This window comes from Argiope bruennichi, chromosome 7 (genome assembly GCF_947563725.1).
Source record: "Argiope bruennichi chromosome 7, qqArgBrue1.1, whole genome shotgun sequence".
In the NCBI taxonomy this organism is placed as follows: Eukaryota; Metazoa; Arthropoda; class Arachnida; order Araneae; family Araneidae; genus Argiope; species Argiope bruennichi.
Window position 1 is genome coordinate 4,106,696 of NC_079157.1, and position 19,184 is coordinate 4,125,879.

The window sequence follows — 19,184 nt, forward strand, 5'->3', positions numbered from 1 at the left end:
TTTGACTCACGTCAAATCCATTGGGGCCAAACGTTCTTTCGCGTGTTTGGTGTGCCAGCTCAAGCGTCGTTCTCAACATCTGACCGCGGTTCAAAATTACGAGGTCCGTTCTAAAATAAGCCTTGAGTTGTTTTAAAATGGGATGGGGATATAATTAAAACTAAACTAAAAAACTGCCTGAGCAGCAGCTTACGATTACACTTATTATATTCTTAGAGATGTGAGCATGCTCGAATTAGATGTGCGAAGAGCCCGGGCACTCCTACTCAGTTTGAGGTGATTAGAAGCAGAGGGAGAAAAAAAAATAGAAATGATGTATCATCGGTGCGTCAGTTGAGTAGAAAAAATATTGCGTGAAAGAGGTTTAAGGTGAAATTTGAAGCAGTTCTTTAGATGCAATTTAAATTTCGGAAGAAGCTGTAGAAGTTCAAGTGGAAAAGTCCATTTAGCAATAAAGTAAGGCATATTTTCCATTACATTCGCATGGTTAATTTGTTTTTTGATTCTGTGATTTTCACGACTGAGGTGTGGGAAGCAGTTACAACTGAGAAGTTAAAGTGTTTTTAAGTTAGAATTTTAGAGGGTTAGGGAATAATTTTACGAACGTAGTCTCACGTTTTGCGATGAATAGCATTCAGTCAAGTGAGCGACTTTTATTAATGATGCTGTGTGATTGATTTATTGTGTTACAGCAGCAGCTGGCTAAGCTATTAACTCCTTGACCTACGAATTTATTTAACTTCTTAATTAGATGACGCATCTTATTTAGGATATTTATTATTTTTTAATTCCTATAATAATATAAAGGACATATAATAAATTGAAGCATTTCTTAGACTTTAAATTATTTAATACCTTTACTTAATCGTAGATTTTAAAATTAAAAAAAGTTTGTAATTCTATTCGCGAGTCAGACTCGTCATTGTCTTGAATCAAATATTGTCAAATCCAATCAAACGAAATAACAGTTCTGAATGAAATATTGTTTGTGTGATGAAATGGTTTCCTTTTCTGTTCAAATGATATAAAAGGAAAAGTAAGCTCATTTGGTATTTTGATGAACTGCATAACTGAAATTCGTTTTTCTTCATTAAAAAAAGTCTTTTTTCAATATTTCTTTTGCATTTTGATTAAACGGAGGGAATTTGGAATCAGTTTATGAACTTTTGAAATTTTTGAATTATCAATAGATTGCATATTCTAAGCATTTCCTATCTCATTAGAGCAATTAGCACAAAGTTTTATCGAATAAATTTTCCTCAAGATTATTCAAAATTATTTCAAGGATTATTTAAACCTTCTAGCATACAAGAAATCCGAATAAAAAGCAAAACTTTATTGACAAGTTTCAAATGAGTAATACACAGCGAAAAGATCTTGAATATTTGTATTTTATTTCTCACGAAGACTCACAAGAAAGGATGTCAATGAAAACGGTCTAACCTTTGGCTTAAGGTTAAGTTTATCCATGATTTACGTGATAAAAAACTCTCAAATGGCTTCAACAAAAGAATTCTCTAAAAATCTCCACAACAATTCTGCTCTACCAATAGCTGATTATGAATTTTATCTTTTGATTTCGTATTTTGCTTGTCCTCGTTTCTGAGTATCAGCGAGTTGATAAGGAAATTCAACAGCTAAAAATGAGTAGAAGGTTTTCAAAAACCTTGAATGGCGATGCATATGTTCGAAAGGAAAGAACTTAGTACTCTTTTTTGTGTGCTTTCATAATACTGCAACAAAATATTCTTTATTGTTGATTCAATATAAAGATCTTGGTGAATTTTAATAAAAATTATGTCAAAATTATAAATTAAATAAAAAATTATATCAAATATATTCTCTTCAAAATTTTAACTTTGATCTTTTTTCCATAATTATGCAAGCAAAAGTATATTAATTTAGCTAAAAATTAAAAAAAATCTCAAAATGCATGTTTTTAGCTTCATCAAACTGATAGTTGTGGAAAATATATGTAGAAAATCGATTATAACTTCTTTGAAATGTACATTTTACAATTATGTCAACGATGACGTATGCATAAATATATGTATACAATAATTGTACTTTCAAAGTATGCAAGGAGTATGAAACAAATTCAATGACGAAGAATATGTTAAACTTAATGACTTTATTTTTTCTTTCTTATGGAGGTTAACTAATCCTTAAATAAATGGAATAGTTAAAAATTCATTGAATATTTGATTCCTTCAATATATTGCAAACAAAAAAAGATAACTCTGAAATTATGTCCTTTTGTATATATTTTAATTTTGCTGTACTTGTTTCATATTACTGAAGATGAGATATTTTAAACATTTTTTCCTTAAGTAGAAATTTTCGAAATTTGATGCTTTTACTTCTTTTCGAAACAAAATATTACTTAATTATTTTTAGAATTTTAGTATTCAGTTAATAAAATATTTTAAGGAAGGATAAGGATTTTTTTTAATATACGTGGCCCCATCTGTTAGAGAATTTATAAAGATCTTTTTTCAGAATTCCATGGCATTTATAACAACATATTTTAATTTGAAGACTAGAAAGTGTCAATTAATAAAAAACAAATCTGATTTGTAGTAAACTTTCAAAGAGCATTTTCTTTTTCATTATTTTGTGAAATTTCAAATTTATTTGACAGAAAGCGAATATGTGTTAAAGAAAAGTAATTCTGTTTACAGTTTAGATTTAGATTGAGATTCACAGATTTGATTCAGGTTCATCGATTTCATTCAAATGATGCAAATATATAATTTAGGCTTAACTTGTCTATTATCTATTTTGAAATGTGGTAACACTCCGTGTTTCTACGCATTTGCCAGTCGATTTCATTTCTCCAAAAATAGGAATCAAATGAAAGATGCAGGAGTAGATGTTTGAAATGAGTTTTAAAAAATCAACACCAGTAAGCAAAAAGAAAAGTACTTCTACTTACTCCAGAAATTATGGGTTAATTAAGAATACTTTTATGGCATCTGATTACAGTAAAGAGCTGATTAATTTCACAAGAATATATATTGAAAAACTACTGCGTATTGCTTCAAAACTATCCCAAAGTACTGCATTTCTATGAATATATATTTTATTTCATGAACATCACAAAAGAACTATAGAACAACAGTTTAATAATTTCAATCTAGAATAATTTATAATCATTCTGCCCTCAATTTTTTTTGTGAAATAAATATTCTTAAAAATAGAAATGAATAAATTTAATGACATACAAGAAAGAAAAAAAAATATTTGGAAACGCACACTGAAATGAATAAGGCAATAAAATTTTGAAATGGACAATTTATTATAGAAAGTAAAGCTCTCATTTCAAGTAGAATATCCAGTTTTCTGTTTAAGCAGACAGTGAACTTTGAAATACGAAAATGTAAAATTTTATTTTTATTACTTTATCACTAAAATATTTGTTTATATTCAACTAAATTAGCATTATAAAATGAATATTTGAAGTATCTAAAGAAAAAAAAAAGAACATTTTAATTACTTTTCACAAAATAATATTTCAATTAGATTTAAATGTCTTTGAAATGTTCCGGATATCTTAATTTTTGTGGAAGTTAGATGAAATTGGTAAAAAAGATTTAGGTGAAACTTTAAAGAAACACAGTGTATGCATTTTATTTTTGAGCTTTTTTTAAAGATTAAAAGTCAATTTTAGTTCAGTAAAACATAAAATTCTGAGGATTTAATTACAATTTTAAAATTATACACGATTTTGTATCAAATTTATATAGAGCACTATTAAAAAAATTAATAATACAGGAAAAAAAAATGTTTAAAAAAATTCAAAATTAAAAAATTTTAAAAATTATGCTTTTATTTTTTTAAAAAAAAGATAAGTATTTCATTTTAAATCGTTTTTTAAAGATATTTGATGCATTTATATTTTAGTACATATGCATAAAAAATGTCATACATTTAGTAAATTATTCGGAAAAATTCCTTTTAGAGTCCACCATACCCTTCACTCAATTTTTTTCGGACATTTATGCTGCCTGAAAAAGTCTATTTAAGCTGTAAGATCAGGTAGAATAGAATTATTCGAATCTCGGAAATTCTAAACTATCATTAACCAACCAAACAACTTTTTATTTAGTCAAATTTGCACTCTTCAAATCTTCCATAAATATATTATATAGCCTATCAAATAGTTAAATGGCCACCATCCATTCCATCAAGACATCTGACTTACTAAAAACAGGTCAACATTTTCGGTACTCCATACGAACGATAGTACCTTCAATATAATTGATTAGTATATACATGTTTATTGAAAAATCAACGTAGATAATTCGAGGTAGGTTATTTCCTATTTGTCCTCTATCTCCATTTCTTATTAAAAAGAATCACAGTAACAAGCTTCAGATTTCTTCTATGGCATCAGATATTTTTTTCAACCTTAGTTTCTGTGTTTTTTTTACCATACCGGCAAACAATAGCAAATAGTTATTGATAGCCACTTTCATCCGTGAAAGGTATGTGTATGTCATTAAGTATAAAATGTTCTTTAACAATGCCAATTGTTCATTTGGCATAAAATAATAAACATCATTAAGGAGAAGGGACGTCACCACGTTCCTAAATTTAATATTATTTCCTATGGTATAGTAAATTATTCCAAATGCTTTAGAAAAATGCAAGTTTTATTACTATAAAAGTCAGCTTCTGATTATCTTACGTAGCGCCATGAATCTTATTTGTAACCTTCATATATTACAGATCCAAAATGTGTACGACTTTGCAGTTCACCTTTGAAGTAGCCCTTGTAAGAAATGTGTAATAATACATTTGGAAAAATTCTGGTTTCACTTTTTTACTTTATCGTACACGAAGGACTCGCATAGTATTACAATCATCAAAAAATTCGAATGAGAGATTTTGTCAAATATCCAGTTTCCACACCTCACCGAGTTCGAAAAACACATTTTCGGCATTATGTCTGTCTGTCTGTGACATAAGTAACTGTACAAACGCTTTGAGATAACTGAATGAAATTTAGTTCCTTGTCTTTACACCAAAATTTGGGGATTCCTATCAAATTTTGATCAAAATTCATTCATAGAAAGTCCTTTCTATCCGGCTCTTCGAATATAAATTGACACGATACTTACAAAATGAAAAGGGCAAGATGACAAATGACTCAATATTTAACCTTTATACTGCAGACACCTATCAAATTTTGAACCAAACCCAGCAAGGAGTTCACCGTCTGTCAATCTGTGCTTTCATAAGTATGTCAACACGATGACTTAGAAATGCAGTTACTTAAATATATGAAATTTGGTACATGATTTTGTAACTGCAATTGTAATTCTTTTTCAAATTTTTGTTTCAATCAGTTTGAAAAAAAAAGTGTCTAGAACGGAAGTTAAATTTTTGGATACTGTTAACAGCATACCAGGAAATATTTTCCAAAAAAATAAGCTTGATATTTTTCAAATATAGTACGCCAATGCCATGCAAGATTTCCCTGTCTCACCGAAGGTCCTTAATCTTTTATCGGAGGGGGGAGGGGGATAATACTTTTATGAGAGTGCATGCGAGGGAGTTTTGGGGAAATCATTCCCACCGTTGTGACTAAAGGAACTAAATTTTAGGAAGTAACATTGTAACAATCGGATAAGTGTTATTCTAATTCAACTAGCATGCCTTACCGAAGGCGCATCACTCCTACCTCCTTAAGATTTCACTAGTGCATGTTGAAAACACCATTTCCATTTATTCTTTGTTCCCAATTAGCCTTTCTGACTCTAATGTATAGATGACTTATTTGGAAAATTATATATTTTATTATTTGGAAAATAATATGCCATCAAAAACATAACTTGTAAAAAAAAACCAAGTCTCGCAACTCAGTTCTTCTATCGTAAAAAGTTGTGAGATCCATGTAATACCAAGTCGGTCAATTTATTCAGTCCCTACTTAAGGGTCCTTCTGTCTTAAGTTATTACGTAATTAGCTAACCTAACAACATCTTATAGTGACCATATCAATATTAAAAATCGTTTATGGTTAAAATAAATAGATTGACTTGGCCATTGCATGAAAACACAATGTATCTTTACATTAAATTAGATTACATTAACATATTATATTAAATTAGATTGTTTAGTGCGATGGCCAAGTCAATCTATTTATTTAAACCATAAAAATATTTTTAATATTGATATGGTCACTATAAGATGTTGTTAGGTTAGCTAATTACGTAATAACTTAAGACAGAAGGACCCTTAAGTAGGGACTGAATAAATTGACCGACTTGGTATTACATGGATCTCACAACTTTTTACGATAGAAGAACTGAGTTGCGAGACTTGGTTTTTTTTACAAGTTATATTTTTGATGGCATTTCATTTCTTTTTGTAGATAGTCCTTTTCTTATTTTTGTATGTAGTCTTCCTCTTTTTTTTTCCGGTACTACTTCTACTACTATTGCTTCGAGAAAAGGATGGTACGGCCGTGCCGCTTGTTTTTGCTCGACTTGGCGGGGGCACTGACGTGCCCCCAGATATTTTTAATTTACAAATAATAGCAGTTTTATCTTAGATATTTTAATTAACAGCGCCAAAGAATTCTCCAAATACAGTATTTTTAAATTTCGACATTAAAAAAATTAATAACAAAGTTTCACTAATATTTACGAGTATGAAATTTCGTAAAAGCTTATATTAATAGGCTACTTCATTGAAACAGTAGTTAATTCATATCTCTTTGTCAAAAAACACTATTATAATAATATAATAGTTCATAATTAATGGCGCTTTAAAACAATCATATTATGATTTTGTGAAATGTGTTTTAAAGTTGGTCTTTTAGGTTTCTTATTGGCAAATACAAATTTTAAAAAATATCAATATTATGCAAGTTGTCTTTAATTCGTGGCTTTTCATGTCTGATTTCTATCTTTAATATATTTATATAGTGGTTACTATAGTTAAAATATTAATAAATATGTATTTCATTCATAAAATATAATATTTTGACATAATTAAACAACTTGCTCTTCCACTTTCTTGAAATAGGTGGCACCATTCATTGCGATCTTGATGTTTTCTAAGATTTCAATAAAGCTTCATTCGCATTAATTTTTTTTTTTGATTTTATGTAAATGAAAAAATTTTCATTAAGTAATTGTAAATACCAGATTTATGTACAATTTTTAACAATTGTATTGTATTTTCCATTTTTATGTTCACAGATGTTATTTATTTATTCGACTTTGACAAGTTATTTTGTTTTCAAAAGTGATGCTGTGTGAAAGAAGTATAAGTAATATAGATGTTTTCAAACAGAATTTCTTTCCATTTTTACCATTTTTTTTATTGAAACTTGCACCATTTATCGAGATTATTTAACCATCAATTGAAAATAGCTGTTTCATAATTTCGCAAAAAATTAGCTCTCCTATTAACCCAAGATATTGAACGATATATCCACAATATGTTCGATGTTCTGAATGCCAGCTAAGATTGTGAAGATACTGTAATATCATTTTCTGCCAATAGGATCTATATCAAAGAATTTTTTTTTGTAGATAAAGCTAAAGATTTTGTAATTGCTATAGATTATTTCTTCATTTTTGCTCCGATATAGAATTTTTTTTTCAGAAAACATCGATTTTTCCCTAAGAAATAACTTTCTTGTTTGGGATGTATTTTTAAAAAAAATTTCTTCTTAAACATGCAGATGCAAAAGAGTATGTTAATTGTTAGCAATCGTTAGCATGTTTTCAGCAATGAAAAACTTTTCAACTAACTCATTAAGCAAATTATGTGTTTAATTGTCTATAATACCATTTAAATGATGTTTCATGCGAAATGACAGAATGTAATCTATACAGATGATCTTTTGCCCACAAATAAGTATCAAAGATAGATAATTAATCTTCTAGTTTTCAAAACAACTCGTTTTACTCGTTCACAAACTCGTTTTATAGAGCTGTCTCAATGCTAATAGTAACTACATTTGAACCTGGTTTGTCAATTATTAATTATGTGACCACATATTAAATTTATTTTACCCCGTTTTGATTTAACTTAGCTTGTATTACGTTTATAAAAACAACAACTCAGTATTACATTCCTAATTAGCTTCTTGATATTCTAAAGTTCCGAAATTTTGTCGTTGAGTATTCCTGATTAATAATTAATTTTTTGGAGCTTAAATACCAGTCCATGTATTGGATTTAGATTAAGTTTTATTTCATATACGCGATGATACTTCAGAGGGAAATTCAGTTCATTTTTCATAATATTTATAATAATAATTTTAAAAAATTATACACAAAGCATTTACTAAAGCGCATAAATATTGGTAGAAAATATGGTGGGAAAAAGATTTGAAATATGCTTAACGAAATATTGTTAATGCTCTTAAACTTATTGATTAATTATAAAAAAATAAGAGTTAAATAAAAATCTTTAAATCTTTAAACGTTAGTGACAATATTATAAAGCCGCTAATTAAGCTGCAATGAATATAAAAAAAAATTCTAAACATTCTTTAAGAATTAAAATACATTGTAAATGCGATTAAATTCCCATTTTTTTGAGATTATTTATTTTACTTTGGATATCTATAACTTAAAGAATAAATATATTTTTGTAAGTAATGAAAAAAATAACTTTTTAAGAATCTTCTATTTTTTGAGAATTATTTGCACACGAATAAGTGACTGTTCATGCTAAGCAGTGCTATGTCACCAAATCTAGCAAATTTCAAAAAAGCAGTATTAGTAGACAGCTGGAGGAAATTGAATAAGGAAAACTTAATGCTGTACATTTAGCAAATAAAATAGTAATATATATTTATTTGATTATTTCGTTAAATCACTCAAAGGAGGAATCTGTTTCGCAGAAGTTTCGAATGAACGAAACCTCTATAAAATGACGATAATAAAATAAGAATGTAGTCCTTGAAAACAAGGAAAAGTATTACAAGAATTGATAGTTATGTTAATAATTTTTTATAATGTATATAATGCTGGATAAATGAATAGTATATTTTTTATCCTCTGTTTAGTTAAGAACATTTCCTACATATTTCCATATTGAAACGATAAAATACTTAATGACATTCCTTATTAAAAACTCTCCGAAGAATAAATTTTAAAAAACTAAAATAGTAAATGAAGTAGTCAACGAGGATGAAAATCGTTTAAACCATCTCTGCCAATAACAAAGAAAATGTGTGGCTTTATGTGATCGTGCGGTTCAATTGTTTGATGTAGATAACAAATTTGGTCCGAATATATTTTAGGTGTTGGGACACATTGGGAAGATTCATTTGAAATTTTAAATAATTGATATTTATTCTTAATTTTGGGTTTACCAAGTTTTGTAGTTTTAAGTTTTAAAGTTTATCCTGTAGAGTGTCAGCATACAATAACATACACGCATTCATTTTTATTAGCATTAAGTATAGATATTAAAAAGTTTTCGTGTTATAAATATACATGCAAAAATCATAATTTTGTTCGGAGCTATCCAAAGCCCAACTCTTCTATTACAATTCACTCTGTAAAAGACAGAAAAGTCCATTTGACACTCATCATTATTTGAGGTAACTTTTACATGCTTATTTGGGTAGAATAAACAATAAAATCTGGAATAGGATGAACCTAGTCAAGAAGTGAAATAAATGCTTCACAGATTTAAAAGAAAGAATTTGTAGGAGGGTGTCTACACAAAAAATTCCAATAATCCTTTCTCCCCTTTCTTTTATACGAAGTACTCAAAGAGAAAATATTATATTACTCCACGTATTTATTAAATTACTCCACATTTTAGATTTCCCCGAGTCCGAAGAATGCGTTTTTGGAACAGTGTCTGCCTGTGAACATGACAGCTCAAAAATGGTTTGAATTAGAATTTTGATATACGGTCTCTGCACAAAGTGTGCAGATTTCTTTTACAAGCATATCAATGCGAAAATGAAAGCACTCAAACACTTAGATGCAAGTCATTTCATTCACAGTTTTTACATCTAAAGTGTATATTTTTGTCTGTACATCTAAAGTGTATATTTTGAAACAAATCTGTTTGTCGGTCTGCGTTTTCGCATGTTTGTCTATACAATAACTCAAAAATACACACTTTTATAAATGAAATGGGGTACATGATCTAGTGACTATGATTGTATTTTTGTATCAAACTTTGATTCCAGTCAGTTAAAAATAAACTATTTCCAACATGCATATTCGGTTTGGTGATGCTTGTGTACTAGTGTATGCCAGCGATTCATAGACACATGTCACCCACTAATACATTCCTTCGAAACTATCGCTTGTCAATAGTATGCTGTTAATGCACAAGTATAGATTGTCTTTACTATACTACAAAGTTTACAATTCGAATAGGAATCTGAGCCACTGAATTAAATATACTTTTGGCAGTTAACTGGTATTTTTTTAATTTGATAGATGATTTCTCAGTTTATATTATATACAAAAATTCCAAAAATATAAATATTTTAAAGCTATTTTCAAAAAAGCTCTTTAAAAAAAATTCATCTTGAACTAATTACATACCATAAAATATTATTATTAAATTGTAACATTCGTGTCAACCCGATTAAGTTAGATTTATAAAATAAAATGAATTGCCTAAGTGATGGCCCTCATTTTAATCCTGTGCTCTGATTTCTTGTGAATGGTGCAGCCGATATCCAAATAAGATAGGCGTGGTATAGTTGATAAATAACATGTGAGCATGTGTATTATTTTAATAGACTCCTTGCACAAGCTCTATTTTTTGCATATTTGAAGCATCCTAATAGCGTAAAATTCCATGGCATCACACTGCTATTAGAAACACAATTGTATGATTCTGTTTATTTTCTTTCGCAGTATTGTATTTTTTCTTTTCTATCTCTATATAAACTGTGCTAATTCAAAAAACAAAAAATTCTGCCACTTTAATTTTAAACAATGTAATAAAATCACGTGGATAAAATGACGAAAGGATTTGAATTTTGTTTTACTACAAATAAATTTATCCAAATTTTTTAAAAATCTGTCAGAATATAGGAACAATTGATATGACAGTTAAACGTTTATTATTAAATGAACAATTTTTTAAAATTTTAAGGTGATATAAAATTTATTTTTGTGCATTAATATTTTTGGAAATTATCATGGGAAAACGCCAAAATCTTGCTTCATTTTTTAATTTATTTTTCTCATTAAAATTTCATACGAAATCGCTCCGAAATATATATTTACATACTCCAGAGTATATCCATGCTGAATTTAGCGGCTATAGATCAAATGGTTCCTTGTGCAAAGCATCAGTGTACATACATTCACATTGATGTACATTTTCCTCCATTATTAGCAGGGATTTATTATTCTGAGAAATACTTTCTAAACTTCCATATTTGTTTTAAAACTAAATAAAACTAAATTCCCTAATTATGTGTTATAGAGTTTTCTTTATATGAATTTACCTCAATTTTAAATCTTTTCCCGGTTCGTGTCATTCGACAAAGAGTTCAAAAATTAATTTCGAAAAAAGGCATCTCAATGTCAGGGGATGTCAATGTCCAGGAAATCTAATCATGTTGTTATTGTACAAGTTTGCAAGCTCATTCATTCTCTGCAACAAAATGGTATTACTTTTTTTTATCAGTTAATTAAAGGGCTCCGTTTTGCCTCTAGTAATGTTTCCGTATATGTTTAAAAAAAACACTTCAAATAGTTTGTGTGTTCGTTATAGAAATCCAAGCAACCAAATAGATTTTTTTCAAATTCGAGTCTTTTGGCAGTCAGTTAAATAATGAATATTTATTTATTTATCATCTCTTCTAATAATAATGATAAGTGTGTATGCGCGCGAGCGTGTGTGTGTGCGTGTGAAATAATTTTTTCGTTTAAATATTAGCATTATTAAAGATAATTTTTTGAATTTTAAGATGATGGAAAGCCATTTTTTTACATTTATTTTATTCTTGTAAATAATATTTCGGATGTTATTGCAGAAAAACACCTAAATTTCCCTTCATTTTTAATTATTTAAAATTATAACTCACGTGTCTGAGTCAAGCTTCATTTCTCTAGGTTAAACGATCTAGCCGGTAGAGTGCAAACACTCATACAGACATACACACATTCATTTTTATTATAAGTAAAGATAAGTAGAGATTAAGTAAATAATTCGAATAATAGAGGATATTTAACCATTTTTTCGTTAAAAAGGAATTGAAAGAAACGATGAAAAAAATAATTACCGAAAAAAATCAAATGAAATTCTTAGATGTTGCATTGATACATTGATAATTGTCAGACAAGACAATGTCTCATTATTTTTCCTGTTAACGAAAGCAATTATTAAAACTGGTGAATTGATTCAAGATCGTAAATAACATGCACAGTTGGAGGAAACTTGCCTGCAAAGAAGAACAAGTTTATTCTTGACTTATTTAAAAAAGGATAAAAATGGAAGTTTCGATTCAATGCATGGCGATAACCAGCATTTAAAATTGTGGTTAGTAAAAAAATTAAATTCTATAAAAGAAACACACGTGCAATGCACCCTTTCATGAAATCTATGTGACATTGATAAGGGGAAAAAGTAGTTCCCTATTAAATATATATGTTTTGGAATGAAAGTAAAACAGAGAGAATGTCTTCTCGAAACTTTCTAGTATATAATTTCTAATAATTTGCATATTTTCTAACTAAGCCAACTACATTGTTCAAATAAAGCACTTTTTTTTAAGCATTTAAATGATATGTAAACTATTTTTGTTTAAAGATCAAGTTTATTGTACTACTCATCAGAATTTTAGAAACTTAAGTCCAAGTTCTGTATTTAAGATCTCAGCTTGTGAGTGCTGAAGTAGAACTTCTTGAATGCCTGTTAATCATTAGTTAGAAATCGTTATTTGGATATAAAATTATATTCAGCTTTGAATTATTAGAGTATAAACAAAAAAATTATAAATACAACTTCCTAGATTTTTTTTAAATCATAATTATCTGTTTTGTGTACAAAAATTTTCTATTAAGTACTTCGACGTAGCATCCATTCAAATGGTCATATCAGGTAAAAAAAAACTACTGGCATTTACTTGTCAAATTTTAAGTATCAGATTCTTCAATTTGATCAATAGCACTACTTAATATGCTATTTTTTGTTGTTGTTTTATTCCGCTCATTTAAATTGCATTTCTTAAAATTTTAAATTATCTTGAAGATGTAGAGACTACAAAAAACTCTGCTGTTTTATAATTAAAATTACTGCTCTATCACTATACTGCTTTAAAAATGTTTAGGTAATCAAAATTCGGAAATATTCACTTGATATTAACTTATACAAAAAATATTTTGTATTAAATTTACATTAAACCGCTTTTATTTATATTTACTTCATTAATTTTCAATGAAATTTAATCATTTAACTTTTTTAGAGATCAGTTATTTTACTGCAAAATATTTAATTTTGTCAAATTGGTATTGTTTAGGTATTATTACCAATTAGATAATAATACCTAAACAGTTAGGTATTTATACCTTTGGTATTATTCCTTTTAGGTATTATTCCTTAGGTATTATTCCCTTTTCTAAAGTTTCATCTAAAATAATTTAAATTTAAGGGAAAAATTAGAATTTTTGAACAATTTATTGAATGATTAATAAATTTATTTGTTTCTATCTTTTTCATTTGAAGAATTAAAATGTTCTATAATTTAAATTTAATCTGGACAATTAATTTTTAGCTAGGTTATTATTTCTTAAATTATTTGTCTTTCATTGCTTATAATAATTTGTACGTATTAACTTACTGACGTTAAAGAATATTTTTTAAAAATCATGTAGGTGCTTTGTTTGTTTTATTCCTAATTTACAACTGAACTTATATTCATATAAATTCAAGCTTTAAAAACTCAAAAAGATGTATGGGATTTTAACTTTTTAATATTTAAACTCAAAAAATTAGTATAAATATTGAGTGCCCCAAAAGTGTCTATTCATATTTTAACATTTTTTTTAGAGAAGAAAGACGACTAAAATTTTAGCCCAAATCTATTAATTGGGCCAAATGCAACATCTTTTCTTAATTACAATTTTTTTTTTTACATACAACACGAAATAATTACAAAGAACGCAAAAAAGGCCAAATTAGTAACGAATTCTGCGATTCAAATTTCAACTCATTTTGTCGGTAAACATGATACAAATTCTTAAATATCACATCTGTATAGGAAAGGTACTATATGTTAAAGGTATATCTTGAATATTGCATCTGTAATGGAAAAAACAAAAGTGAGAAAAAGTATGAGAAAAAGTTTAGTGTAAAATTAATTTTAGCTTTAGTTTTAGATTAATATTCCAAAAATTTGATTAATGTTATCAAAATGCAAATATATATTTCTTAGAAGACAATTCTTTTCAAGGCACATTACGCTTGCCATTTCCCTTCTGTTGAATCTATTTCCTTAGAAAAAATTATTATTGAGGATTTATATACTGAAATATATCTTCTTAGTATTAATAGTTACGATAATAATGTCATATGTCTAAAAGAAAGGTTCCTTGTGTGCGAAAAAAAAAAAAAATAGAGAACACTCCTAACTTTCTAAAGAAAGAATGTTAGTCTCCTTTTATAACTTTAGTTCTTATCAAAAGTTTTACTTTTAAATTTAAACCAACTACTCCAAAGGCCAGAGATAATTTTTTTTTCTTGATGAAACTATCGAAAAATAGAAAGTGGATGAAAGAAAAATGATAAGTGGATATAGAAGAGAGGTGAAAGTGGTAATTTATGGAATAGCTTACTATTTCTATTTTTACTGCTTTGATCTACAATTAGCTAGAAAGTAATCTAGTTTGTATAATACGTTTCTCCATAAGAACTAGCATTCATATAAATAAGAATTTTTTTAGTACTTTAGTAAAAAGATATTACTTTAAAAAGTCGTTTTTTTTTCACATAAAATTACTTAGATAGCAAAATGATAGAAACCATTGCTGAAAGTTATTCAAAAATCAGTTATAAAAGTTAAAATTATTAAAAAAAAAAAAAAAAAAAAAAAAAAAAACTTTTTCAAATATCTATTATTATCTTTGGATTGATAGAAAGAAGAAATTCGCTTTGTTGCATTAACGTTGACATTTATTTCAATTTTATGCCAAAATACATAAAATGAATCTGATAATTACATTTTCTTGCGAATTTAAAAGTACTTAATTCTAAATTCTGTTGTAGATTTCCTCATGTCGGGATGTTTTGTAGATGATCTTGAGATATTATGATGGTCGTTTGCGATAGCGGTTTTCCTTAACATTCTTATTTTTGTAATAATTTATATTTATGACATATTTTAGACTTACCAAGTAGAGTTTATTATTTTTACAGATGTATAGTACGTTCCATATTTAAAGCGCAGAAATAGGTATGTTATATTTCAATTAAGAATTTCCTTTCTTTTTCTTTTTCTTTTTTTTTTTAATATGACACTATAAACGGGTACAATCAGCAATCTAATTTTATAGATAAAAAATTGAAACTTAGTACACATAGACGAATGTAAGAAAAACATTTTTGTCTTTGACACTTTTTCTTTATGACAGAGTATAAAAAAAATCAACATCTTCAACTTATCCTACTTAAAGAAACTTTGCAATTGAAAGTACATATCTAAATGTAATATTTAGAGAAATAAAAGCTTTTAGGAGAGAGGCACAATGTATACATGCACATTTTGCGATAGTATTACATGCGCATACATTATCATTAATATTATTAAGAGTATACTTGCATTTTTAAAAATAAGATAAAAATAGGCCAATCAATCCGAAATGGTTATTATGCTTCGGTATATTAAATGAGAAGTTCAACTTATTTTTAATTTATTTTCTACTTCTTGAAATTATCTGTTGATTTCTCAACAGATAATTTTTTATTGATTTGAAAAAAAATTTAGTCATCAAGTTGACCAAAATTTTAATTTTCGAAATATTTACGATACATCTAATGCGCAGATCTGAAAAGTCGTGCATGAAGAAGGTCATTTTTCTACTACTCAGCATACATTGGAAGGAGCGTGAGAATACATATTTGCTGCATTTATGAATTTGAAAATTGTAATATTTACTTATCTTATTTATCATTAAATACGCTTTGGCTTCTTATCTACAATTATGACATTATAGAATAATTACGATTAATAAAGAAACGTGCTATAATCAAATTTATGATGATATGCTTTCATAAATGTTTTAAAATGAAACATTTAAACACTCATAAGATTTCATGAAAGAAACAGCGAAATTTCTAAAATGTAAAATTTATAATTCGAATTCGTCTGTCATCAAAATTTTTCATGTAACTTGAATTTGTTATTAAGAAATTATTTAAATATCCTCTGTCATTCTAATTTTATTTTGCTTGATTTAAAGTTTAGTTTAGTTATATTAACTTCCCATTTGAAAGCACCACTTGGGCTATTTCGGGATGGATCTCGTCATTTTGTACTACGGTCAGATGACGAGGACGACACAAGGGCTGCATCGCATCTTTCATGACAAAACTGCCGAAATGATTGGGCTGATGATGGATAATGATAACGCTAAAATATTGCATCCCATTGCAAGGGGAAAGCTTTGACCTGAAGCAGTAATTCAGAGGGAATGGTCTCCCCAAAACTTTCTCGCATGCTTTTTAATAAAGGTGTTCTCCCAGAGATTGCTTTGCATGCCATTGGCGTATTAACCTGCCTTTGCCTTTGTATGCCATTGGCGATATGTGTCTACATTGCAAATAGTAAATTTTATCCACCTAGCTCTCTTCGTTTTCAATTTTTGAGTTAGATTATATTCGAACTGTTGAACAGGCAAACTTCCTCTGAATGAATTTGGTTGTGTTAGAACTATACAAATTTAATGTAAAGACCGTATACAAAATCTCACCCAACTAGCTCAAAGCGTTTCCGAGTTTTCTTTGGGATATACAGACATTTTCTAAAAAACTCGCTTTTTGGATACAAGGAGGTCTAAAACAATTAAAAAAATTAAAGAAGAAATCATATCACAAAGCATATGCAAGTCATCACATTTCCTCATTCTTATACAGCATTCTACCTTGAGTTTGACTGTGTCTAATGTTTTTGTCAGATCGAATACTTCCTTGGAGGGTTTATTTCCCATCTCATCTTACAATTGTCTTCAACATTCATGCTTTAAAAAAAAGCAATGGACTGTTATGAAAAGAGTCAATCATTGGGTGTTTGTTTCCCCCTAGATGGATCTATCTTAAGTTTCTATACCTGATGAGGAAGAATTTGAAAGTTTTCTATTAAAACTACTACAATTAAGAAAACCTCAGCTCGAAATCGTATCCATTTCATCAGCCTGTAATCAACCGATGACAAAGTTTAATGATGGTATCCCTGGACTACCTGATGAATTTGGAGAGATAAAGTTTTGAAGTTTCATCCATTAGTGTTGATGCCCAGTTCTGAAACCTACTGTTGTTTTCAGGCCTATTTTAAGATTGGTTAAAGACAGTTTTGAAACATTTTTCGTGATGGCAAAAGAGATAAAATTAAAATCTTTGAAAAAATGCATTTGAAAAAAAGTGAAGTCCATTTTGCACTGCGCAACAAATGTAATGTATCAGAAAACGATAAACAGTATTTTTGTCAGCCTCCGAATTTGAATAAATACTTCTCGTCGAAGCTGCTAAAAAATGCAACTCAATCGCGAAGATTTTAAAGTGAGCTCCCTTATTAAGAGATTTCTATATGAAAAACTATGATTTTACAGGCAATCGGTCATCACTCAGATGTCTGAAAAATCATGTTTTTCATTCTCGTTTTAAGCATATTAATATTCGGCATCCTTTTCTGAATCAAAATAGTTTATTTTATATAAGATACTAATTATCTATTGAAATACCTGCAAATATATTAATAAAGGGTTTGAGTTTTTATAAGCATAAGATATGTTGTCAATTAATTGTATTAACGTATACTTATAAGAAAACCTTTATTTGCATGCATATTCGTATCCTTCTATGTTTTAATACATCATGTTAGCTAAAATGCAGTATTGTATTTAATAATGGAATAATCGTTAAGGAGAAATGAGAATTAGAAGCCTTCTTCCCTGTAAAGTGCCTTCTTCCTTGAGTTATTATGCATGTATAAAAGTTGAAATGATAGCTTTTTATGAATATTACTTTAATTGCCTTCTGACTTTGAGTCGAACGTTGCTTTGTGAACAAAAGAAAATATTAACTTTAATTCGTCTTTAAGATCTTTCTTTTGTGTCTTTATTGAGTCTATATGTGTATTGATGTAATTTATTACTTTCGTTATTTCCTGTAATACTCCTTCTGCCACTCTAAACATTTGATGAATATCCTCTGCACTTCAGAGAAAGTAAGTGAATAAGTTTTAAAACTCTTAATAAATTCCGTCAAAAAAGACAATAGAAGTTTTTCAATTTTTATGCATTTGAATACCACAAATATAAATTTGCACAGTTTATTCGTATGTGTTATTCTGTAATTGCTATATTCAAATTTCTGCCCAGAATTTCTACTTTGAAATGACTTCTTTATTTATTAAAATTATCATGAAAAATTTAAGTACAATTATTGCAATTTAATATATTAAAATTATTTTTATGTTTCAAATATATTTTTAGAATCAATTATAAAAATTTTCTTATGATTATTGCTGTCTTACTTATTTAAAATACTAAGTTTATTTATTAATTATGTATTATTGACCAAAACTGTTTAACATTAAAAATAAAAATTTAATTATCTTTTTTTTAAATTATATATTTCTTTTTTTATATCTCTTTTTCATATCTAAATTTCTTTAATTCAAATTTTTGGATAAATTTAATGTTTATTGACGCTCGAATTTTTAGATTCTACTGGTTTGCTAAAGGTTTTTCATAGGTTTAAAAAATATATATAATTTAAAAATTGTCATAATATTGCCTGAATTTTTCACAGTGAGCTTATTTAAGTTTTTAATAATTCTATTTCTCCCCTAAAGTTCTGCATTGCAGACTCATCGCGGCGGGGGAGTGTTCCTGGGCGAAATGGGCGAAGTACGTCGGCAGTAGAGATTGCAGTACCGATATACCGGGATACCGAATACCGGTATTTTGAGCCATTTGTACAATTTTGTAATACCGGTATTCACAAGTTTAAATA

The 19,184-nt window shown here is 27.9% G+C and overlaps 1 protein-coding gene across 1 annotated transcript in view; it reads left to right on the plus strand.

Annotated features, from left to right (window-relative positions):
• Positions 1-332: 332 nt before the first annotated feature.
• LOC129974815 (retinaldehyde-binding protein 1-like) overlaps positions 333-19,184 on the plus strand; it is a 44,155-nt gene continuing 25,303 nt past the window's right edge. The window contains exon 1 of the mRNA XM_056087575.1: positions 333-456. The gene's annotated coding sequence lies outside the window, so the exon portion shown is untranslated. The remainder of the gene's footprint in view (positions 457-19,184) is intronic.